This window comes from Bos javanicus, chromosome 6 (assembly GCF_032452875.1).
Source record: "Bos javanicus breed banteng chromosome 6, ARS-OSU_banteng_1.0, whole genome shotgun sequence".
Lineage (NCBI taxonomy): Eukaryota > Metazoa > Chordata > Mammalia > Artiodactyla > Bovidae > Bos > Bos javanicus.
This window is the reverse complement of record NC_083873.1, coordinates 86006091-86028529: the sequence shown is the minus strand read 5'-3', so window position 1 is coordinate 86028529 and position 22439 is coordinate 86006091. Positions and strand designations below refer to the sequence as shown.

General features: G+C 37.2%; 1 protein-coding gene across 3 annotated transcripts in view; it reads left to right on the top strand.

The window, feature by feature from the left end:
* The window catches only part of LOC133249654 (serine/arginine repetitive matrix protein 2-like), a 215312-nt gene that overhangs the window by 75187 nt on the left and 117686 nt on the right, over positions 1–22439 (top strand). For 2 of the 3 annotated variants that reach the window (XM_061420391.1, XM_061420390.1), the window contains exon 5: positions 1484–1675. The gene's annotated coding sequence lies outside the window, so the exon portion shown is untranslated. Of the gene's footprint in view, positions 1–1483; positions 1676–5563; positions 5661–22439 lie in introns of those variants that run through there. The other variant, XM_061420392.1, reaches the window with a different exon arrangement.

The window sequence follows — 22439 nt, the reverse complement described above, 5'->3', positions numbered from 1 at the left end:
AATTAACTTGAATAATAGTGAGATTGTCAGATCTTATAGGTCAAATTATTCAGGAATGGTTTTCTGTAGACAGTGTTATTTCAACCCCAAACACACAAAGACTTTTCTGGCAGAGAGTTGACGTTATACATCAAAATTCATCCAGAAACAAGATCAGGGTGTGACTAACTCTTCAGCCTTAATAATTATATCTTCAATTTCAGAGGGAGTATCTTGTTTTTTTTTTTTTTTTTTTTTTAAATGATGTTAGTCATCATTACTTTGTTATCATCCTTAAGCTTTAGCTAATTAGGTGAAAAGGGATTGTACTCTGGTGTTAAGTTTTTCTTAATGTTATTAAAAGAAAGGGAACTTTCAGACTCAGGCAGAACTAAATCTGAAAAAAGGTAGTGGCATCACCCAGACCAGTAGTTTTCATCTCAAAGACAAATGCTTATTCTTCATTAAGTATGGACTCAGCCTCAAAGTTTGGGCTTCCCTGGTGGCTCAATGGTAAAGAATCTACCTGTAATGCAGGAGATGCAAGTTTGAATCAGGAAGATCCCCTGGAGAAGGGAATGGCTACCCACTCCAGTATTCTTGCCTGGGAAATCCCATGGAAAGAGATGCCTAGCAGGCTATAGTCCACGGGGTCACAGAGTTGGGCATGACTAAGTGACTAAGCACGCATGAACTCAACCTCAAAGTTTACAGTGTTGTCTCTTAGTTGATTGGTCTGGGACAAGTATATCGCTACTTTCTGTGGAAATATCAGATAGGTTTTAAGATGGACAATTTTCATTTCAAATATATGGGCAGCTTTCCAGAAATGTTTTTGCTTCAAGATGCTACCATTACTCTTGAGAGCTCCAATGTCTTTATTGATGTAGGGAATGCTGTCAGCATCAAGGACAAAGAAGGAAGTCTCAGGTTAGTTATAGACACATTAAAAAAATTTCTAAATAGAAATAAAGTCAGTTCCAGCACCATTAAAAGAAATATGAGGGTAAAGCCATTCTCTGGGTTGGCTAATTTAATGGGAGGTTTTAACCTCTACTTTTTTTTCTTTCTCATAATTTGGTATTTGTGAAGCTTGATTCAAGATAAAGCATATTATAAACAGAAGACTTGGTGGTTTTTTTGGGGAATTTTGTGTGTGTATGTGTACAAAAAGGGAAAAAATGTAAGTGTTAGGTTGTATAACTGCTAAGTTATCTTAGAGTATTTGGTATTTGTTATGTTGAATAGAGTAAAAAATAAGGAGCAAAATATTCATTCTTATAAGCATTTATTCCCTGGTTAGAAATGTCAGGTAAAATGATAACAGCTTCATGAATAAAAATAGTCAAATAGTCTTTCATTTCAGAGATCACTTCCATGATCATCACATCTACTCCCCCAGCGTGAGGTGGAATCACATTGATTTTAGCATAAAAACGCATTTCTCTATATGGAGACTAATTTTATTATAATATGTGTATTTTATATTGTTGATCTCAAAAAGGACACTTCAGATTGAGAGCGTGTGTCATCCATCAAAAAACAGGAAGCATATGGAGAAAATCCTGGTGGGACTGTTGGAATTTTAGCAATCTTGAGAATGGAACTGGAGTCATCTGCTACAAATAATTTATTTGACCAATGGATCATTCCTACCAAACGTATTATCTGACATAAGAACAGAGGATCAGATTCTGTAAGTTTCATTTTATCTGAATAGTAGTTTCTTCCATTGTTTTAACATATATCACACTAATGAGAACATTTTGTCTTTTCCCAGAAAAATTTCAAATTTATATCTACTCACATATCTCCTGTGGTACATATCTTCCTTATTTTGGCAGCTGCAGCAAGTTTGGTTGGGTAACATTTTTTTATGTTTCATTTGCTCATGGTGTTTGGCTTGGTGATTATGCATCCTTTTAGATAGCATTTTTTTAAGCCTATTTTTCTTTTTAGTGAAAAAGTAGGAACTGCTAACCAAAGGGATAGATTTTGTAGTAAGTCTCCAGGAAGGTCGTTTGCCACCTTTATGATTTTCAGGAATACATGACTAGAAGAATCCTCAGGTATAGACTTTGAAAAGGCTGATGGCATAGGGATGTCTACCATTGAGACTTTCTTTGTATCGAGAATATCTTTCTATTTATCAGAAGAAATGTCATGTGAAGTTTTTAAAAGAATCAACTGAGGCAGAATTCCCATTTAGAAAGAGTCTATGTATGTTTAGATTTTGCAAGTTTATTGGCAAAAATAGAGTTCTTAACCTTAATTGACAGGATTATAATCAGAATGTAGATGTTGTGGTCATAAAATCTTCATTAACAAAAGAATTCCCACCTTCAGAAACAGTGAAAGAACTGAGAGGAGCAGTTGCATTTTGAGATTTGATTGTATCAGGGTCCACTTTTTTCTCTTTCCTTCCAGTGATTGGAATGTTAGGTACTTGAGTAGGGAAATTGTAACTGAAGGATATGTTGGCCTGTGGGATCACTACTTCTCTGTTTCCTGAGAAGATGGTATGTACAGCAGGGGCAGTCAAGACCCTTATATCTGCTTTGTTGTTTGTAGGTGCTTCATGGATATACATTGGGTTAATTGTTTCTATCTGTGACTGAAGAATGTCAGTCTTAAAGTATCTATTTTAGCCTCCTTGTTAGATTGTGGTACTGTAGAAATTCCTTCAAATTTAGGTAATATTTTTTTCTATCTCAACAATAGATTCATGTGTAGTATTTCTTCTTCCTTAAGTTTGAAATTCAGTATCTGTTGCCTTGAGATTGGCTACATTAAATTCCAACTGAGAATTTCCTTTTACCATGGAAATTATATATCCATGTTAAATAAAGATTCTTCATCATTAGGAATAGTGATAATTACTTCTGTGGGTAAGTATGAGTTCTCAGCCATCAAATGGGTTTCCTGAGGAACAGATTCCTCTAGAAGTGAATCCCTGGGTATGTGAAAGCTTGAGTAAGCTGCTCCAGGGGCACTATAATAATCCTTATTGACTAGTTTATTATCAGTGATGACATTTTTATTCACAAGGTAATGCCTCAGATATGCATCTTTTAGAAAGTTTGTTCCCACCTAAATAGCTGGATTATTTCCTCTTATTTGCACCTGTAAGGTGATTTTCTTCAAATTCAGTAGCTACATCTTTCACTGCAGAAGCTTTAGTTATCTCCCTCATGGAACAGGAATTTGGTTTACTGTATTCATTAGGCAAGAGCAGAAATCTTGATGGCTATTTCCTTGTGGTCTGAATTTTGATCACCAGAAGCATCAATATCAAAAATTTTGTTATTAGTGATGATAGTAGCAGATGTCTTTGGGTTGACATCTACCATATTGTCTGAAGAACCAGTGGCATCAGCTTGAAGAACAGCATAGAATAAGTGTACAGCCTTTGGGATCCTTTGACCTTTAATACTCTGCCCTTGTGAGACAATGCCTTCATAAGTAAGTGGAGTCTGTAGACACAGGCTTCAATATCTCTGATACTGGCACTGTTGGGTGATACAAGTTTGCATCTTTTGTAAGTCTGGGGGCTGAAGTTTCTTTAGTAGGAGCATTAGAAGTTAGGATGAGAGTTTCAGGTAATCCCATAGATGAAAGTCTTAGAGACGTGGCACTATCTGATGATGGAAGGCTATAATGGCCAATGGTATTTTTGGTTGCAGTAGAGGTAGGGATATTTGGCATATTGGTGGACAGCTTTTTCAAAGGATAAAAGAAATTAAAAGCTGTGTTGATTGTACTTTCTGTGTCTTCATCCACTTTGGAGATGTCTTTACCTGAATGCTGAGCTAAAGGAAAATTATTAAACCTTGAGTCAGGCACTGCAGCCGTACCTGTTCTACCTTCAGTAAAATCGGGTTTCCTGGATGTGGTGGTGTCTCCTCTCCTGGGTGTAGCTACCTTATAAATGTTAATGTTTATAAGGTAATGTTAATCATCACTGTTTTATAAAGCAGGGTTAGTAACAGTTGTGAATGTTCTGCTGTCAGTTATGGGTTTTGTGTCTAGAAAAAGAGAGCAATCAATTATTTTATCTCCCAAGTCAAAGCCTTCAGAGAGAATTACAGTGCCATCAATACCATTTATGGTGCTTTTTTGCACAGGTGATTTGTCAGAAAAACTAGAAGGAAAAGTTTTACTTGAATCAGTTGTGAAATGAGTTACAGGTTTGTTGGTATTGACACTGGCATTAGAATCTTTGAGAACAATGGGATCAAAGTTCTTGTTTTCCTGTCTAGGAGTTGTAGCTTGATAATTTTCTCCACCTTTGAACTCCGAGGATGTTGCTTTAGACAGACTGACTCAATGTCTTTGGGGCATACATGGCTAAACTTGTTTTTATAAGAGAATTACTTGCTCTGTCCTCTAATTCAAAGGCACAGTTATCTGAGACATATTCAGAACCACTACCATCAGATAGTTATATAGTTCTCATTTGCTGGAGTGATTTTTCCTGCAGAAAAAATGTCCTCAACCGTTTCTGAACTGTCTTCTGTAAAATAGATGATTTCATATTCAGCAGTTGTTTCTTTCTCTATAAAATCCTTGGGCTCAAATATATTCCCTTTAAAAGTACTTGCCATATCCTTTTCAGAGGTAATGGTATTAGGGAAAATGATAACTTCTTTGGATGGAATAACTGTCTCATCAAATGGAATGTTATAGTCAGTCTTTTTGTTAGTATATTCTCCCACAGTAGTAACAGGAACAAGTTCAGAATATTTGGAAGTTTCCAGGAATGTTATGGAATAAGGAGGAAGAAAAGTTGACCTATGTTGTAGGCCATTTATTTCAAGTGGAGAGTTTGTGATGGCTCCTCCGGTGTCAGTGAATTTATCAGGAGAGGCAGGCCTAGATGCTTCTGGGAGAGTTAATGTAGAATCGGCTAAAAATATCTTTTTAAAATTAGACTGTGTTTGAGGTCTGAAGGGTGTAGCATCAAATTTAACAGTGAAAAGACCTTTCCTATTCTTATTGCTCTTGGAGAGAGGATTGGGCTTGATTCCAGATGGAAGGATTTCCCCCACAGCTGGGATGAGAACTTTTGTATTTCTAAAGTGACTTAATTCAGATTTAGCAGCTGGATCTTCTTGATCAAAAAGATTAGTTATTTTCCTTCTCTCATGGACAATATTTTGAGAGTCTTCTTTGGGGGAAAAGGCTTTCATCATAGTTCTTTGAGACGTGGAATATAGTGTGTCTGTCTTAGTCTTATAATTGTCAGGAGTATCTCTATCCAGAGAGAAAAATGAGACAATTTCACCATTAGTGGGAATATCTGAAAAAGTGGGTGATTCAGTTAGAACATTTGAGGCCAATGGATGGGAATGAGTGTCTGCTTGCATGATTATGGCCTGCCCCTCTGGAACATCACTTTCATTAATGACATCACCATATTCAGTTGGTTTCTTTAACATTTCCAACCTAGACAGTAAAGATTCAGACAAGGAGTTATCTGTCATTAGGCCAGAAATTTCAGGATTTTCAGTTAAGGAAGTAGGAGTGAACACGGCAGATGTTAATAGAGATGAGAGTCCTCTAGACTCAACTTTGTCTTCTCCAGGTAACGTGGAATCACCTCCTTCATAACTATCTTCAGTGGAAAGAACAATGAAGTCAGCCACAGTGCTGGATGCCTTATTCAGAGATGAGGAAAAGGTTGAAGGTTTGTTTGCATCCTCAGTATTTTTATTGATGAAGGGAAGATCATCATCAGGAGTGACATTGAACTCAACTAAGGGAATAATGTTGTTCTGTGAATGGGGCATATCTTCCAACTTTGAGTTAAGTCTATTTGCATCAAATCTGCCTGATATAGAGGGTTTTGCACCATCTGGGGCAACATTATTATACAAAACAGATGAGACACCTTTCCTATTGAATTGGTCTTTATATTCTACAGGCTTGCTGATCACAGCAGGATCTATAGAGTCAGTTGTGATTATTCTGTCCTTTTCCATTCTTCTCATGAGTTCTGGGCCTGGAACAAATGGATACTCCATTATTTTGCCTTTAGGGAGAGCGATAATGGTGTTATCTCCAGTTGGAGAACTATATTCTATAACTGTTTCAACTGGAAACTCAGGTGAGGAGGTCCAATTTGAGTCACTTGGAGAATAAATCATGGACCCGGGAGACTTTGTGTTAAAATGGACAATAGAACTTTTGAGAGCAGTAGGATCATTGTCAGAATTATGAATGTCCTCTCTGGGGACCAAGTTTTGGTGTTTCCTGTCCATTTTGATATCAATTGGATATTCTTGGGTTAAATATTCAGAGATTGCTGCGCTGGCAGAGGGTGCATAAGACTCAGTTACACTGAAGTCATTGGTATGTGTGCCCTTTCCTATAAGGGGACCATTTCCTTCCTTCAGTAGTTCAAGGATGTAGTTATTTGTAGCATATTCAAGAGCATTGTCAACAGGTATAATAGTTACTATATCATTACTATTTAGAATATTTTGATCTGCCAAAAAGGTATCATGTGTCTCTTCTGAAATGTTTTCTGTAAAAGAAGCTTCTTCCATGAAGGCTGTGTCTTTCTCCATAAAAGTCTTTTCTCCAAATTTATTGTTATCAATAATGTTTTTAGTGCCTTTTGTTGAAATAGTGGGGGAAATATTGGCTTTAATAGAGGGGATATTGCTTTCTCCAGATGGAATATTATTATTAGCCTTTGTTATGATGCCTTTTTTCATTTTAACAACTGGAGCAACTTTGTAATACTTAGAAGAACTACTGAATATTGTGAAATCAGAAGGAAGAGGAGTTGGTTTCCATGACGATAACTTGTCTGTTCCACTGGAAGAGTTTACAATGGTCCCTTCTCCAATAGCAACTTTAGTAGAACTTGGATCATTAGACCTAGATGCTTCTGGAAGAGTTAATGTGGAGCCAACTGAAGAGATTCCTTTTACATGAGAGTGTGCTTGAGGGTTAGTAGAAGTAACGTCAAATTTAACAGTGAAAGAATTCTCTTTCAGTGTATTTGCATCTCTTAGAGGAAAATTGCCCATTTCAGAAATATTGACTTCCTCTTCCATGTTGTTGTCACTCTTGGGCAGAGAATTAGACCCAGTTACTGAGGAAAGGATTTTCTCTCCAGGTGGACTGAGAACAATTGCATTTGTAATGTGACCTGCACTAAATTTAGTAGCTGGGTCTTCTTGATCAGGAAAATTAGCTATTTTTCCTTCTTCATAGACTCTATTTTGAGAGACTTTTATAGGATAAAAGGTTTTTATGATTGTTCTATGAGGTTCAGAATATATTTCATCTGTTTTAATTTTAGAAATGTCGATAGTTCCTCTGTTTACTGAGGGAAGTGAATCAGAGTCATTATATGTAGGATTGTCTGCAAAAGCAGTGGAACCAATGGGAAGCTTAGTGGAGGTCAAGGAGTAGAGCTTCAAATCAGTTCCATTAGTAATGGTATCACCACCGTCATTAGCAGAATTAGGGTATTCCACCATTGTCTCAAACATATTTGACCATGCAGTTGAAGTAGCCAAAGTGTTATTTATCACTGGGTCAAAGGTTTCAAGATTTTTAGTTGAGGCATTAGAACTGAAAATGGGCTTTTCTGGAATTTGTAGAGTTAGGAATTCTTTAGACCTAATATTTTCCTCTGGAGACATGGAATCACCTCTGTCATCAGTATTTTCAATGGAGAGAGTAGTGGTATCATTCATAGTGTGGCCTGTATTTGTAGGTGAGGAAGAGATTGATGCCTCACTGTTTAAAATTTTAATCTCTTCATTGATAGAAGAAAGTTTGCCATCAGCGATGACACTGAAATCAGCTGAAGGAATAATGCTTTCCCATGAGTGTGGCGTCTCTGCCATATTAGTTTTTTCTTTAACATTGGTTAATGAAATATTTTCTGCCTTACCTTGGGAATCAGTGTTATAAGTAGCAGATGGAATGACTTTACTGTAGAATTGATTCTTATTTTCTAATGGAGAGGTGATCACCAAGGAATCAGTGTGTCCATCTAGGAACTTCCTCCCATTCACCATATTTACTGTTATTTCTGGATTTGAAGCAAGGGTATAGTCCATTCTTTTGTCTTCAGGGAAGATAATGCTGGTGTCATCTTCTTTTAAAGTGCCTCCTTTTAGAGGTATTTTACCTAGAAATTTGTGAAGATTCTCACTTGTGTGAGTTGGTGGGTAAGTCATAGATCTGGGAACTTTATAATTCAAATTGTCAGTGGAATTGAGACTATTATTCAGGCCAGAACTGAAGTTTTCTTCTCTAGATATCAAATTTTGCAGCATTTCCTTAGTTTTTGTTTCTGTTGGGGCTCCTTGAAATAAATGTTTGTATGCATCAGCACTGGAGTAGAGTGGGTGAGACCCAACTATTTTGGGGTCATAAATGAGAGTAGGTTCTTTAGGAACTGGATTGTTATTCTCCTCCCGTGGTTCAAGGACAGATTTCTTTATAACATCCTCAAAAACTGTGGCATCAAACACAGTACTTATTACATCCTCATCATCTGGAACATTTTCACCCTCTGAGGTAATGTTTGAGATGTTTTCTGTAATAAGAGCTACTTCATTTTCAGTGTTTATGTCTTTCCCTACAAAATTTCTTTGCACAGATCTGTTAGTAAAAATAAGATTTAACATGTCTTTTGTTGAAGTATTGGTACTAGGGGAAATGATGTCTTTGTTAGATGGAGAATTTCTTTCCTGAAATGGAGTATTATTATTAGTCTTTGTTGTAGTATCTTTTTTCATTTTGAAAACTGGATCAAGTTCAGAATATCTTGATGAACTCACAGCAGTTGTAAAATCAAAAGGAAAAGGAGTTGATTTCCACAGTTGCTCATAGGATCCAGTGGGAACATTATGAAACAAACCTATAGGACCTGCATCTTCATCAGACAGAGCAGAACTTTTCTCCTTAGGCTTTAAAGTCTTTTCATGAGACAAGGTGGAATCAGCTGAAAGTGTTCTTTTTAAACTGGGAGGAGCTTGAGGTCTAGCAGAAATATTAAATCTACCAATGAAAGGGTTCTCTCTCAATGTTCTTGAGTCTCCTAAGATGAAATTCCCTGCTTTGGAAACAATGAGTTCCTCCTCCTTGTTACTGTTGCTCTTGGAGAGAGTACTGGGCTTGGGGGCTGAGAGAAGTGTTTTCTCCAAAGTTGGAATGAGAACTGTTGCATATGTAATATTACTTAAATCAAATTTAGCATTGGTGTCTTCCTCAACAGAGAGTGCGGCCATTTTCCTTATTTCAGAAGGGAAAGAACTTATTTGTGTAGGTGAAAGGACTTTCATTGTTGTATCCAAAGGTTGAACATCTGTCTTAATTTTATAAATGTTAACAGTCTTTCTCTCCACAGTGGATGGCAAATCAGGCCCACCATCTATGGAATTCCTGGTAAAAGTTACTGAATTAGCAGAGGGAATAACTGAGTCCAAGGAATGGGGCTGAAGGTCTGTTTGGATTTTAATTACCTGATTTTCTGAAATATCAGTTCCATGAATGAGATCAAGGTATTTAGTCACTCTCTCTGGTACTAATGATACTGTCTTTGAAGAGTCAGTCAAAGACCCATCACTTATTAGAGCAGAATCCTCAGTTAGGACTTGAGGCATGAGAATGACACTTTCTGTTGTTTGTAGAGTTGGGAATTCTTTAGATCTAACGTTATTTTCATTAGTTTGTATAGACTCACCTCCTTCATAACTATTCTCAAGGGAAATAGCAGTGGTATCAGCCATAGTGTGAGGTGTCTTCATAGGTGAAAAAAAAGCTGAAACCCTGTTTTTTTTATTCTCAGAAGTTTCAACAACAAAGGAAAGTTCAATATCAGGGTTGACACTAACTGAAGGAAAAGTGGCATCCTGTGAATGGTAACTCTCTGGCTTGAAAGCTGTGTCTTCATTATATTTCAACTTGAGTGACATACTGGGTACCCTCTGGTCATACAGCACAGTGTATGGGACTGTGTGTCTCTTGTGAAGCCAGTCTTTGCTCATTATTGGATTTGTGCTGCTGGTGGGATCAGTGACTACATCTGAGAAGGCCCTGCTTTCTTCCACAATTTCCACTGATTCTGCATCTGGAGTATTGATAGGCTCAATCTGTTTGTCTTCTGAAAGATTGATAATGATGTCATTTTCACTCTGGATGCCTCTTTCCAGGGATAAATCATCTGGGGATTCTGGAAAAAAAATTCTATTTCCATCTGTTAGGGAGTGAGTCATGGTTCTGGGTAACTTACTTTTGAAATTGATGGTATGATCTTTGAGAAAGGAGCCAACTTTGTCAGAATCAAGGTTTCCTTTTCTGGAGGTCAACAGTTGATATTTTTTAGCTTTGAGTTCTACAGAATTTTCATTTGATAGACTCTCAGTGACATGTATGGGGAAAGGAGCATGAGATCCAAATTTATAGAGCCTTTGGATGAGGGCAGGTATTTTTGTTGTGGGACTCTTTTCTTCTCCGACATAAAAGGAATTTTCCTCTGATAGATACTTATGATCATTGTCATCAAGCCTCATGGTCATTAGATTCTTATTGTCTAGATGATCTTCTTCTGCCAGAAAAACCACATCTGACTCTGTTGAAAAGTCCTTTCTAATAGGAATTACTTCATATTGAGTTGCACTATCTTTTTCTGCAGAATTTAAATATCTTTTCCCATTTATAATGTTTCTGTTGTCATAAGCAAAGATAATGTTGTCAGGTGAAACGACTTTTTTGTCAGTTAGGACAATTATATCATTAGATGTACTAGACTCATCAGCTATATTTAGGTCACTCCCTCTGATAATGGGTGCAGGATCAAGTTCAGAATTATTGATTTTGATAAAATCAGCAACAAAAGCAGTAAGAGGAATAATTTGTTTCTGGGGTAGATGATGTAACCGGCTATAAGAGGTTGTTATAGACCTCTCTAAGTTATCATAAAGAGAAGAAGAGCCTCTAGCCCTGGCCTTTTCCAGCTGTATTGTTCTTATTGTAGAAACAGGGTTAGTTTCTTTGAAAGTTCCAGGCACTTTCTGTTTAGCAGAAGCAACATCCAGCTTAAGAAGGAATGGATTAACATTTGCTGAATTTACCTCTTTTAAATTCACTGGAATTTTGGCTTCAGAAATAAAGGGCTCATCCTCTACAATAGCTTTATCTTTACTGAAAGATGCATTAGCCTCTGTTCCTGAAGCGGTAGTTTCTTTTTCCATGGTATCAGTTTTATCATTAAGGACCCCATCTTCAGTGGTAAGTATGTTAGAGACAATATTGATAGAATTCTCTGAAAAAGCAGTGGGATCTTCAAGAGGAACAGAGGAGACCATGGAGAGGGGATGAAATTCACTTTGTACCTTGGTAATCTTCCAGTTTGGGTTTTTGATAAGAGAGTGTTCATCCAGTGGCTCTGATAACTCTACTGTCACAGTTTTATTTGAAAAAGAATCATCATTTTTACTAAGGACAACTGCAGTTCTAGGTCTTTTCCAGTTGGGAATTAATAGTGAATTTAATTTTATGGCTAGAACACCATCTACGTCAGGCATAATGGAGTCACCATTTTCACTGCTCTCCTTAGAGTCAAAGGTTGAGACACTAGGTGAAATGGTGGTAGCATTTGTTGGCATTTTGGCGACATTAATGTGATTAACAGAAGCTATTGAGCCAGTTTTGATTGTGCTCTTATTGATTTCACCACCAGAGACGTTCTCAGCTTGGGAGGCAGTACCTTTAGCCAAGGGATTACTGTGATCCTCTGAAGGCTTTACTTCAGCTAAGTCCATTTTATTTACATTGACTTTAGAGTTTCCTGATGTGCTTGTGTCTGCCAATTCTGGAGCAGCTGTGTTATTAACATTGGATGAAATGCCTTTCCTGTAGAAACGACTTTGACTTTTTATGGATGTGATGACTGCAGCATGATCAATGGGGAGAGTGTCAAATGTTCTCTTCTCTCCCATGGTAACAGTTGTTTCTGTGTGTGGTAGAAACAAATCTTTGGTTTCTGTATTTCCCAAACCAGAAACTTGAGGGAGAATGATGACATCATCATCTTCAGGCCAAGTGCCGTTTTCTGCAGCTGATCTTTTTAGAAACTCAGGGGAAAAAGTCTTGCCTGCCTCAATTAGGGAGGGCACCATGGTTTTCAGATGCTGAGTGTTAAAATTTTGCGTGTAATCTTTGAAAGAAGTGGAAACAGAATCAAAGTCAGTATTTCCTTCTTTGAGAAAGGTGGCTTGGTATTTGTCTTTAGCGTCAAACTCAGGGTAAATTATTCTATATAGAAGACTCTTTGAGACCTCACCTTTAGAGGATGGTGTTTGATATACAAATCCATTTGGTCCACGTGTGTATTTACTAGGTTTTGTACTAAGGTGATTTTCTCCCTTCTCTAGTTCAGAGGCATGCTTATTTGAAATATATTCTGAATCACTTTTATCAGCTTCAGTGATGATCAAGTCCATAGCATTTAGATCATTTTTCTTTGCCACAGTAGTCCCATGCCAAAGAATAATGGACTCATCACCTCTCAATGTATTTGGATATTCCAGTGATAGAGGAGTTCCTATTCCAGACACTTGATAATAATTCCCCACATTCATATTTTCAGAGGGGACAGTAGTGGAGGAGGTCATAGGAACAATGCCTGTATGAGCATTGGTTATGCTACCTATAGCAATTTGATCTTTTTCTGTTCCTGGATCAGTTTGCTCATCAGTATAGGGTGTAAAATGTTCTCTAGAAGCTCCTTTTCTTAATAAGACACTGCCTTCTGGAGCAGGGGCTATATTATCTTTCATTGGAATCCTAAAATTTGGTGTTGTAATTGTAGATCTTCTTTCAGGGGGAAAAGTGTATCCTTTTGGGACATTTTCTTTCATCACTGGATAAAAAATATCACCACCAAAGAATTCACCATTGTCATCTCCACTATTACTATTTGCTACAACCACTTTTCCTTTAGACTCAGAAGTAAATTCTTCAAGTAGAGGTTTTGAGACTTCAGTCATGTAAGTTGATGCAGGATTCTCAAATTCAAGTTGGTCAGCTGTGGTTTGGGTGGTTCCTTTGAATCTTATGGAGCTATACACATCAGAATTAGAATAATGTGTATCTGCCAGGTTGTTGCCTGTAGGAACATTATTATCTGAAATAGGTATAACATAAATATGATCCCTCACATTGTCTTCTTTCAGTGTGTTTTCTTCCTCTACTCTAATGTGTATGTCTTTTGGAGGATCTGCTTCATAGTTCAGTGTTATATCTTCCTTGAAAGAGTTTTCAGGTTCATATCTTGAGATATAAAACTTGGTGTCAACACTTCCTTCAGCAGCAGTCAAAGCTGCTGAAGTAAAGTTATGAAAAGTTTTAGGTATTATAATATCTGCCAAAGAGATCTTTTTTGAACGGTTTGTTGCTTGAGGATGATTGAAGTGGGCAACAGACTTCGTGACAGTAGAGGGATCAGCTATTAACAGAATGGCATCATCTCCAGACATGTTGGGATCTACTCTGGAAATGGTTACATCATCTCCCAGTTTAATAGACTTATTATTAAGAGCATTAACTTCACTCATGGTAAGAATGCCTTTCTTTGTTGGTGAGGTGGCAGCTATTGAAGCTAAGTCTGTTATAACTTCAGTGTTTTTATTCACATAGGAAATATCATCAGATATGGTACTAATGCCAGGAGGAATATTAGTTGTTTGAGTCCCAGCCATTTTGCCTTTATTGGCAAGTCTCTTGGCATTGCTTGAAGTGATGGCAGCAGGGGCTTGATAGCCATCAATGTAATTAACGATGTCTGCATTATCCAATGTGGAGAGTGATAGGTCATGTTTCATAATGCTCTGAACAGCATTTAGGTTCTCTTTGGTGATAAGTGGATTATCACTGATTACATCATAGTATGAATTATGGAGTATGGGTTTATCCATTCTTCCAATTTGGGGGATAGAATTGCTAGGTAGAAGGAATTCAGTGCCATCTGCTGCTTCCATATTCTGTTTCACAACTGCACTTTTACGCAGACCACTAGCTATTGTTTTGGTGGCCAGTGTCTGAAAATGCATTCTGTCATTTTCAGGTTTTATGACATATAGAACATAATTTTTTCCTCTAGGAGAAGTAAAGTTTCTGTCACTTATTGCTACTTCAGAAATAGGCATACTACTACTTAATGGGGAAAGAGACTTTGTGGTATCAACAGACACAAATCCATTCCTTTCAAAGCCCCTGTTTCCTGATTCAAAGTACTTAGAATTATGTGCAGGTGGAAGATTTTCTATCTGAAAACCAGCATCTTCTTCCACTACAGACTTTACTTCCACATCAGGAGTTGATTCTTCTTCATTAGCTATTTCTTTGTCTATCAAACTTCCAAATCTTTTTCTTGGTGTAAGAACACCAGCTGTCTTTGCAGGCAGGGAGGTCATAGCTACAGTGGGCCTTCCTTCTGGTGTGGTGGCCTTATTAATCACCAATTCAGAGCTGTTAATCATATTTGTAGTCCCTTTACTTGCATGAGCAGTGACATTGTATGCATTGCTTGGAGAACTGAAGTCAACTTCCAGTGGAATGTTCAAAGGATCTATTGATAATTTATTGATTTGCCATTTCTGTGTCATGGTATCATTAGTGAGATGAGGATTTTCAGCCACAGGATCTGATATCCAAGGACTAGTCAAAAGATCATCATAAATTAGCAGGGAGTTCTGAGCTTGATTATTTTGGGCATTGGGCATTGGAGTAGATGATTCAGCTACTGACAGAAGAGTGTATCTTTTGTACATAGGAAAGTCTGTTTCAAGGTTGGGAACTGCAGCACCACCAGCTTGGTTGTTATTAGTAGAGAGATGAATGCTTTCATCCACAGAGTCAGTAGATTGATCTGAAAGAGTGATGTTGACCTTTGAATCTGAGATCATGTCAGCTGCACTGTTTTCACTAAAATAAGCAGACCCAACAGTGCTAGGTTGAGTGACAGAGACCACAGGACGAACATTGCTCTGGAAATTGGCTGTTTTAAACACAGTAGATCTTTCAATATCTGTCTTGGCTTTGGCGTCATTTGCAGGAATTGTGATGGGAGTTCTTGGGTTACCTCTGTTGATGAGGTTTGTGCTGTCCACTGTAAAAGGCTTTATTTTATATTTGACTAAGGGATTGAACATACCAGTGGTGCCAGAAGGGAGGATTATTTTGTTTCCTGCTGTTTGGGCATAATCTATATCAGGATTGAAAGAGAAACCTTTTCTTCTATCTGTTGTGAAAGTGTCTGGATGAAAGAAGATGACTTCTTTTACACCTTCATCATCTTGGTCCAGAGTTTCAATTCCTTGGAGCATAATAATAACATTCTCAATTCCATCAGTGCTCACAGACTTAGAATTGTTTCTGTCAGTTTGGAGATTTACATCAGCAAGAAAATTAGAATGATACTTAATTCTTGAATTGTCTACATTAGATTCAATTGTTTTAGCAATATTATTATTGATAGGTGTTGTGATGTTTTCCATCTGAACAGGGTGGGTGCCTTCTATCGTACCTTCCTTTAAAGGCCAAGTTATTTTAAAGTTCATGTTGGTGTTGGTCTTTGGTTCCATTGGGATATCGTTAGCATAATGCTTTGTAGAAGTGATACCATTTGTGTTGGAGGCAATTAAGTCCCCCCCAAAATGCATAGTATTTTTAGCTTCATCTAACATTGTTTTGGTATAATTCAAATTACTAATATCATTATTAATTTTCTTATATATTCTATAATTAAGAAAAGAATTTTTAGTATTAATGGGATTGATATTGGAAATGGTTTCATCAATGTCTGTGTCAATTGTGATGGATTTGGTATCAGCATTGTCGTACTTACTCAGAATTGGAATAGATTCAAAGTCATTGCCATCATTTGCAGACAAAATGCTAGGTGTTTGAGCATTAATTGTAGATATACCCTGATTCTTCATGTCTGTGGCGTCAATTACAATAGAATCATCTTTCTGTGGGATTTTAGGATAGTTGCTCATAGTTTTGTCATCTCTTTCCAGGTAGCTAGCATTAATTATAATTATGTTTTCATCCTTCATGTCAGGAACATCAAGCAAAGGTATGTAATCTTCTAAAATGTCTGCGGCATAAGTATTTGCTGTATTTCCTTCTTTCATACGGGTGGTGGTACCAACAAAGGATATACTGTCTGGTCTTGCTTCTTCCACGTGGAAGTTGTTTGCATTTGACACGACAGTGGTACTCTTATCTGCAGAGGCATTGAACTCATTCTTAGCATTTTGGATGTAGGCAGCAGGATTAGGGGCAAAGAACAGTTTAGACTTCCCAGTGGTTGGGAAGAAAGGCTCAAGGCTCTGAGTTGTTTTGGCATGAAGGTAGGGAGCAACAGCGGAATTGGACTTATACTGGGGAGTGGTCGTGGATACAGATACTGAGATGCTATTTTCTTCAGAAACAGTCATCCTGTTGTGTGTTATTCTGGAGTTGGGTGAAAGTCTGGAAAGTGTGGTCCTGATAGCAGAAGTGTCCTGCCTGGCAGCAGGTAAAGGTGAAACAATGTTCTTTGGGGCCTTTGTCAGAGTAGAGTTGTCTACAGGATCCTCGACATAAGCAGCGTTACTTGGTAAGTCATTCCCAAATGAGGAAAGGTTATATACACTAGATCGAAGAGTCTCTGAGTGGTTTCTCTTTGAAAGAGATCCAGAGAGCCTTGTTCCACTATTAGTAGACTTAGAGTAGCTATTTGAATTGTATGTAGGTGGAGAATTTTCTTCTGTTCTTAGAATGGATGAGAATTGACTCGCTGAGTGATTGTCTGATGAGGACAAAGGCAGACTGGCGTACAGATGGTGATTTGTCTGAGTGTTTATTTCCTGACTCCCATTATACTATAGAGAAAGAAGTACAATATTCTTGTGAGGTTTCCCTTGCAGATTATCTTTTACTGAAAACCTGAAATCAATTGTCATGGCATTAAATTGTTCAAATAAAGCAACATTCTCAAGGTCTCTTCTCTTTACTCATTTAATCAATTTAGAAATATACAATGTCAATGTGAAAAGGAACAGCTAATATGTTAAGGTTATTCACCCTCTGTAAATATTAATCCAGGAATTCTAAGGCAAACTTTCAGTAACTAATCTCTTATAGTATTAAAAAGTACAGAGAAGCTCTTCAAAATCCCATGCTATATGTATTATAACTTCTATTATCTTTCCTTCATTGTGTATATGATTAATTTTAAAATAAGGAAATTTTATAAATGGAAAATAGAATACTAAAAATACAATGATTTGTTTAGCAAGACATTCTTTCTTGCATCAAACATATGCTGAAAATCTAAATCCATTTTTTACCACCATATAATTTTTAGTTCCATAAAAATATTGTTATCCAAAATGCTGAAACTTACCAGGGAGCAGGCCACAAGATTCAAGATGGTCAGTGTTGGGAGTAGAGTCTTCATTTTGTCTTGTTATTCTGGGCTGCTAAGGTAAAACCAAAATCAGATTGATTATATTCTTTGCAGCCAAAGATGGAGAAGCTCTATACAGTCAGCAAAAATAAGACTGGGAGCTGGCTGTGGCTCAGATCATGAACTCCTTATTGCCAAATTCAGACTTAAATTGAAGAAAGTAGGGAAAACCACCAGACCATTCAGGTATGACCTAAATCAAATCCCTTATGATTATACAGTGGAAGTGAAAAATAGATTTAAGGAACTAGATCTGATAGACAGAGTGTCTGATGAACTATGGACAGATGTTCATGACATTGTACAGGAGACAGGGATCAAGACCATCCCCATGGAAAAGAAATGCAAAAAAGCAAAATGGCTGTCTGAGGTGGGCTTACAAATAGCTGTGAAAAGAAGAGAAGTGAAAAGCAAAGGAGAAAAGGAAAGATATAAGCATCTGAATGCAGAGTTCCAAAGAATAGCAAGAAGAGATAAGAAAGCCTTCCTCAGCGATCAATGCAAAGAAATAGAGGAAAACAACAGAATGGGAAACACTAGAGATCTCTTCAAGAAAATTAGAGATACCAAGGGAACATTTCATGCAAAGATGGGCTTGATAAAGGACAGAAATGGTATGGACCCGACAGAAGCAGAAGATATTAAGAAGAGGTGGCAAGAATACACAGAAGAACTGTACAAAAAAAGAGCTTCACAACCCAGATAATCACGATGGTGTGATCACTCACCTAGAGCCAGACTTCTTGGAATGTGAAGTCAAGTGGGCCTTAGAAAGCATCACTACGAACAAAGCTAGTGGAGGTGATGGAATTCCAGTTGAGCTATTTCAAATCCTGAAAGACGATGCTGTGAAAGTGCTGCACTCAATATGCCAGCAAATTTGGAAAACTCAGCAGTGGCCACAGGACTGGAAAAGGTCAGTTTTCATTCCAATCCCAAAGAAAGGCAATGCCAAAGAATGCTCAAACTACCACACAATTGCACTCATCTCACATGCTAGTAAAGTAATGCTCAAAATTCTCCAAGCCAGGCTTCAGCAGTACGTGAACTGTGAACTTCCAGATATTCAAGCTGGTTTTAGAAAAGGCAGAGGAACCAGAGATCAAATTGCCAGCATCCGCTGGATCATGGAAAAAGCAAGAGAGTTCCAGAAAAACATCTATTTCTGCTTTATTGACTATGCCAAAGCCTTTGACTGTGTGGATCACAATAAACTGTGGAAAATTCTGAGAGATGGGAATACCAGGCCACCTGACCTGCCTCTTGAGAAACCTATATGCAGGTCAGGAAGCAACAGTTACAACTGGACATGGAACAACAGATTGGTTCCAAATCGGGAAAAGGAGTACATCAAGGCTGTATATTGTCACCCTGCTTATTTAACTTCTATGCAGAGTACATCATGAGAAATGCTGGACTGGAAGAAGCACAAGCTGAGATTGCTTGAGAAATCTCAAGATTGCTGAGAAAAATACCAATAACCTCAGATATGAAGATGACACCACTCTTATGCCAGAAAGTGAAGAGGAACTAAAAAGCCTCTTGATGAAAGTGAAAGTGGAGAGTGAAAAAGTTGGCTTAAAGCTCAACATTCAGAAAACGAAGATCATGGCATCTGGTCCCATCACTTCATGGGAAATAGATGGGGAAACAGTGGAAACAGTGTCAGACTATTTTTTGGGGCTCCAAAATCACTGCAGATGGTGATTGCAGCCATAAAATTAAAAGACGCTTACTCCTTAGAGGAAAGTTATGACCAACCTAGATAGCTTATTAAAAAGAAGAGACATTACTTTGCCAACAAAGGTTCGTCTAGTCAAGGCTATGGTTTTTCCTGTGGTCATGTATGGATGTGAGAGTTGGACTGTGAAGAAAGCTGAGTGCCGAAGAATTGATGCTTTTGAACTGTGGTGTTGGAGAAGACTCTTAAAAGTCCCTTGGACTGCAAGGAGATCCAACCAGTCCATCCTTAAGGAGATCAGTTCTGGGTGTTCATTGGAAGGACTGATGCTAAAGCTGAAACTCCAGTACTTTGGCCACCTCATGCGAAGAATTGATTCATTGGAAATGACCCTGATGCTGGGAGAGATCAGGGGCAAGAGGAGAAGGGGATGACAGAGGATGAGATGGCTGGATGTCATCACCGACTTGATGGACATGAGTTTGGATAAACTCCATGAATTGGTGTTGGACAGGGAGGCCTGGTGTGCTGCGATTCATGGGGTGGCAAAGAGTCAGACATGACTGAGCGACTGAACTGAACTGAACTGAAGGTAAAAGATTGCTGTATGTTATGTTAATTTATTGACAGAGTAAATAACAATTAAAAAATAGTCAGAAATCATCATTATTATGGTTTCTAAAATGCTGAGTTAATTAATAAGATGAAGACAGTGCCCAAGTAATTCTAGTGCATTATTAGAAATGATAATAGTGAGATAGACTACTCTTTTTGCTAAGATCAATAAATGCCATTTTAACTAAGTAATGAGAATAGGAAGAGTTTTAGCTCTTTTCTAGAGCTTATAGAGAATCAAGGCGTAAACACTCAAATTAGTACCTACATTTGGACAGAATACTTCAGTGAGGACTTCATCATAAAAATTCATCCTTAGTCTCTCGTTAACCATATGTATATAATCAATTTATTACAGTTTTTGAGGACCGTATAGACATAAGCTAACTTACTGAATTTATATTCAGCCAGAGTTTAAAGTATATCTTACCTTGCTAAGGAATCTTCTTTTCAGCTGCCTTCTAGTTTTAACTCTTGACCAAATGAACCTGCTTCAGTAATGCATAGGTATGAAATCCATGTTGAGAAAGTCTAAATCTAGGAGAGAAATGCAAGTCCCTCGTTCTTTCTCCTTTATTTCAGTGGGGGAGAGAAAAAGCTTTATATATAAGGGATTGCTTCTGAGCTAATCCCCAAACAAAAGAAAGGAGAGGAAATGTCTGTTGGCTTTTGTGCATGCATCTCTCAGGCACAGAGTGACCTATTAGCTTATCTTCAAATTGAAAGGGGCAAGATTCATATTTTAAACATTATGAAATCTTTAAAAATTAACTCTCTAGCTTCTTGTGCCATTCTAGTTTCCCTGCTTTCTTGTTTTTTCTTAATTGTTGCCATCTCTTCTTACACAGCAGAAGTTTGATTCACTATAACAGCATTTAATAACTTATATTGGAATTCACCTTAAAGACTGTGGTTTTCATAAGGACAGAATTGTGTTTGGTTTTAAGTATCTGAAAAATATGATTATAATATGGAAGAAAGAATTTAAAAATCACATGTCTATGACATGTGATTCTTTTTTCCTTTTCTGTATGATTTACATAGATATTATGTTGATCTTTCAGACATCCACTTCCTTCAGTAAACTCAACACTGGCTAGTATGGCTGTTCAGTTTCTGAACTAATTGTCCATTTGCCTGGAATCCAGCAAAGTACATTATCCTTAATATGTCACCTGCTGAGGTGATTCTTTGGTATATAATCTATAACCACCATAAAAATTCTGAAATTACGTTGTTACTGACTTTCAGTTTATACTATGCAAGGCCTGGTATTAACGATACTTTTATTCGATGGTATAGACACTCAGTCTACACTTAATTGGCTTGCTTTCTCTTCTCATTTTAAAACACTTAAATTTTTGCTTAATGGTAACAACTTTTTTTTCACCCTGCATACTTCTTTCATATCATATAACCCAGAAAATCAATAATGATTGTGACATATGGTGCTAACTAGATGGAAAGATAAAATCAAACCTCTTGTCACTTTTTTTTCTATCAGGATTGTCAATTTTCCCTATCATCTGGCTTAATACTTTTCTGTAGCTGACATTCTTTTATTATGTATTGGAACAAATATTGAGTCCCGAAAGTTATGTCCAAGGCTGTCATTGGATTGCTTTTTTAATCAGGCAGAGCACTGATGCACTAAGCATCTACATAGTAATTACCTTCAGATCAAAAGCAATGTGTCATGAACTGAACAATTATAATCTTATCACTTTGGTAGCTTGGAAATATGATCCCAAGATATTAAACATTGCTCTTTGAGTTAAAGTAATTGTTGGAAAGCTAGTGCAGTAATACATACTTAAAGATGAAACGTTCATTCAGTTAGAGATTATATTTGCAGGTCTTTTTGTTTCATGTAAGCCGCCAGACTCAGACTCAGAATGCTTTGCTGGCACTAATTCATCTTTATAAGATCTAAGATTTTCACCTAGTGGTTTCCAAAGTTGAATCTGAGACAAGAAAATAAAATCTTTGTTTGTTAAGAAACGTCGTCTTTGAAATTCTTTTTTCTTCCTTTGTAGTCTAAGAAGTCCTAATCCATTGCCACCTTTCATCAAGGTGAAAAGTTCATTTATTTTTCCACATGCTTTTCAGTTTATGACCTACTTAATAATTCTGGCAGCTGTCCTCTCTAGTGTTAAAGTGGACCAACATGAGTACTTTTCTATATACTAAAAAAATAATACTGAAGGAGGAACTACATATTAAAAAATGGATTATTGGTGTCCACATTCTTACATGACAAAAGTGAAGCCTACTGACATGGCCCTGACTGATTTTCACAGAATGCTTGTTTTGTTTTACTGAATCTTCAAGCATATTAGTACCACATACTTAATAACTGAGAATATTGACACCTACTTACTGGGTGTCCATGAAAGCTACTGGTGGAAACACAGAAGTAGAAGTTACAATACATTCAGGAGTCTAAATAATTTATAATCCATTCTAGGAGGAAAAGAATATACATGACATCCATGTTTATTGCTATTTGTTTACTCATTTATTTATTCAAGTATTGATGAGTACCTGAAAACTTTAAGCTTCAGCTCCAGGCCCTGAGTGACACAATGGGGAGGAGATAGGTAAAATCTGCCCGATGAGTTACACAATCAAAGGACTATAATTTGGGGGTTCAGAAGAGGAGAAATGTCTTTGGAA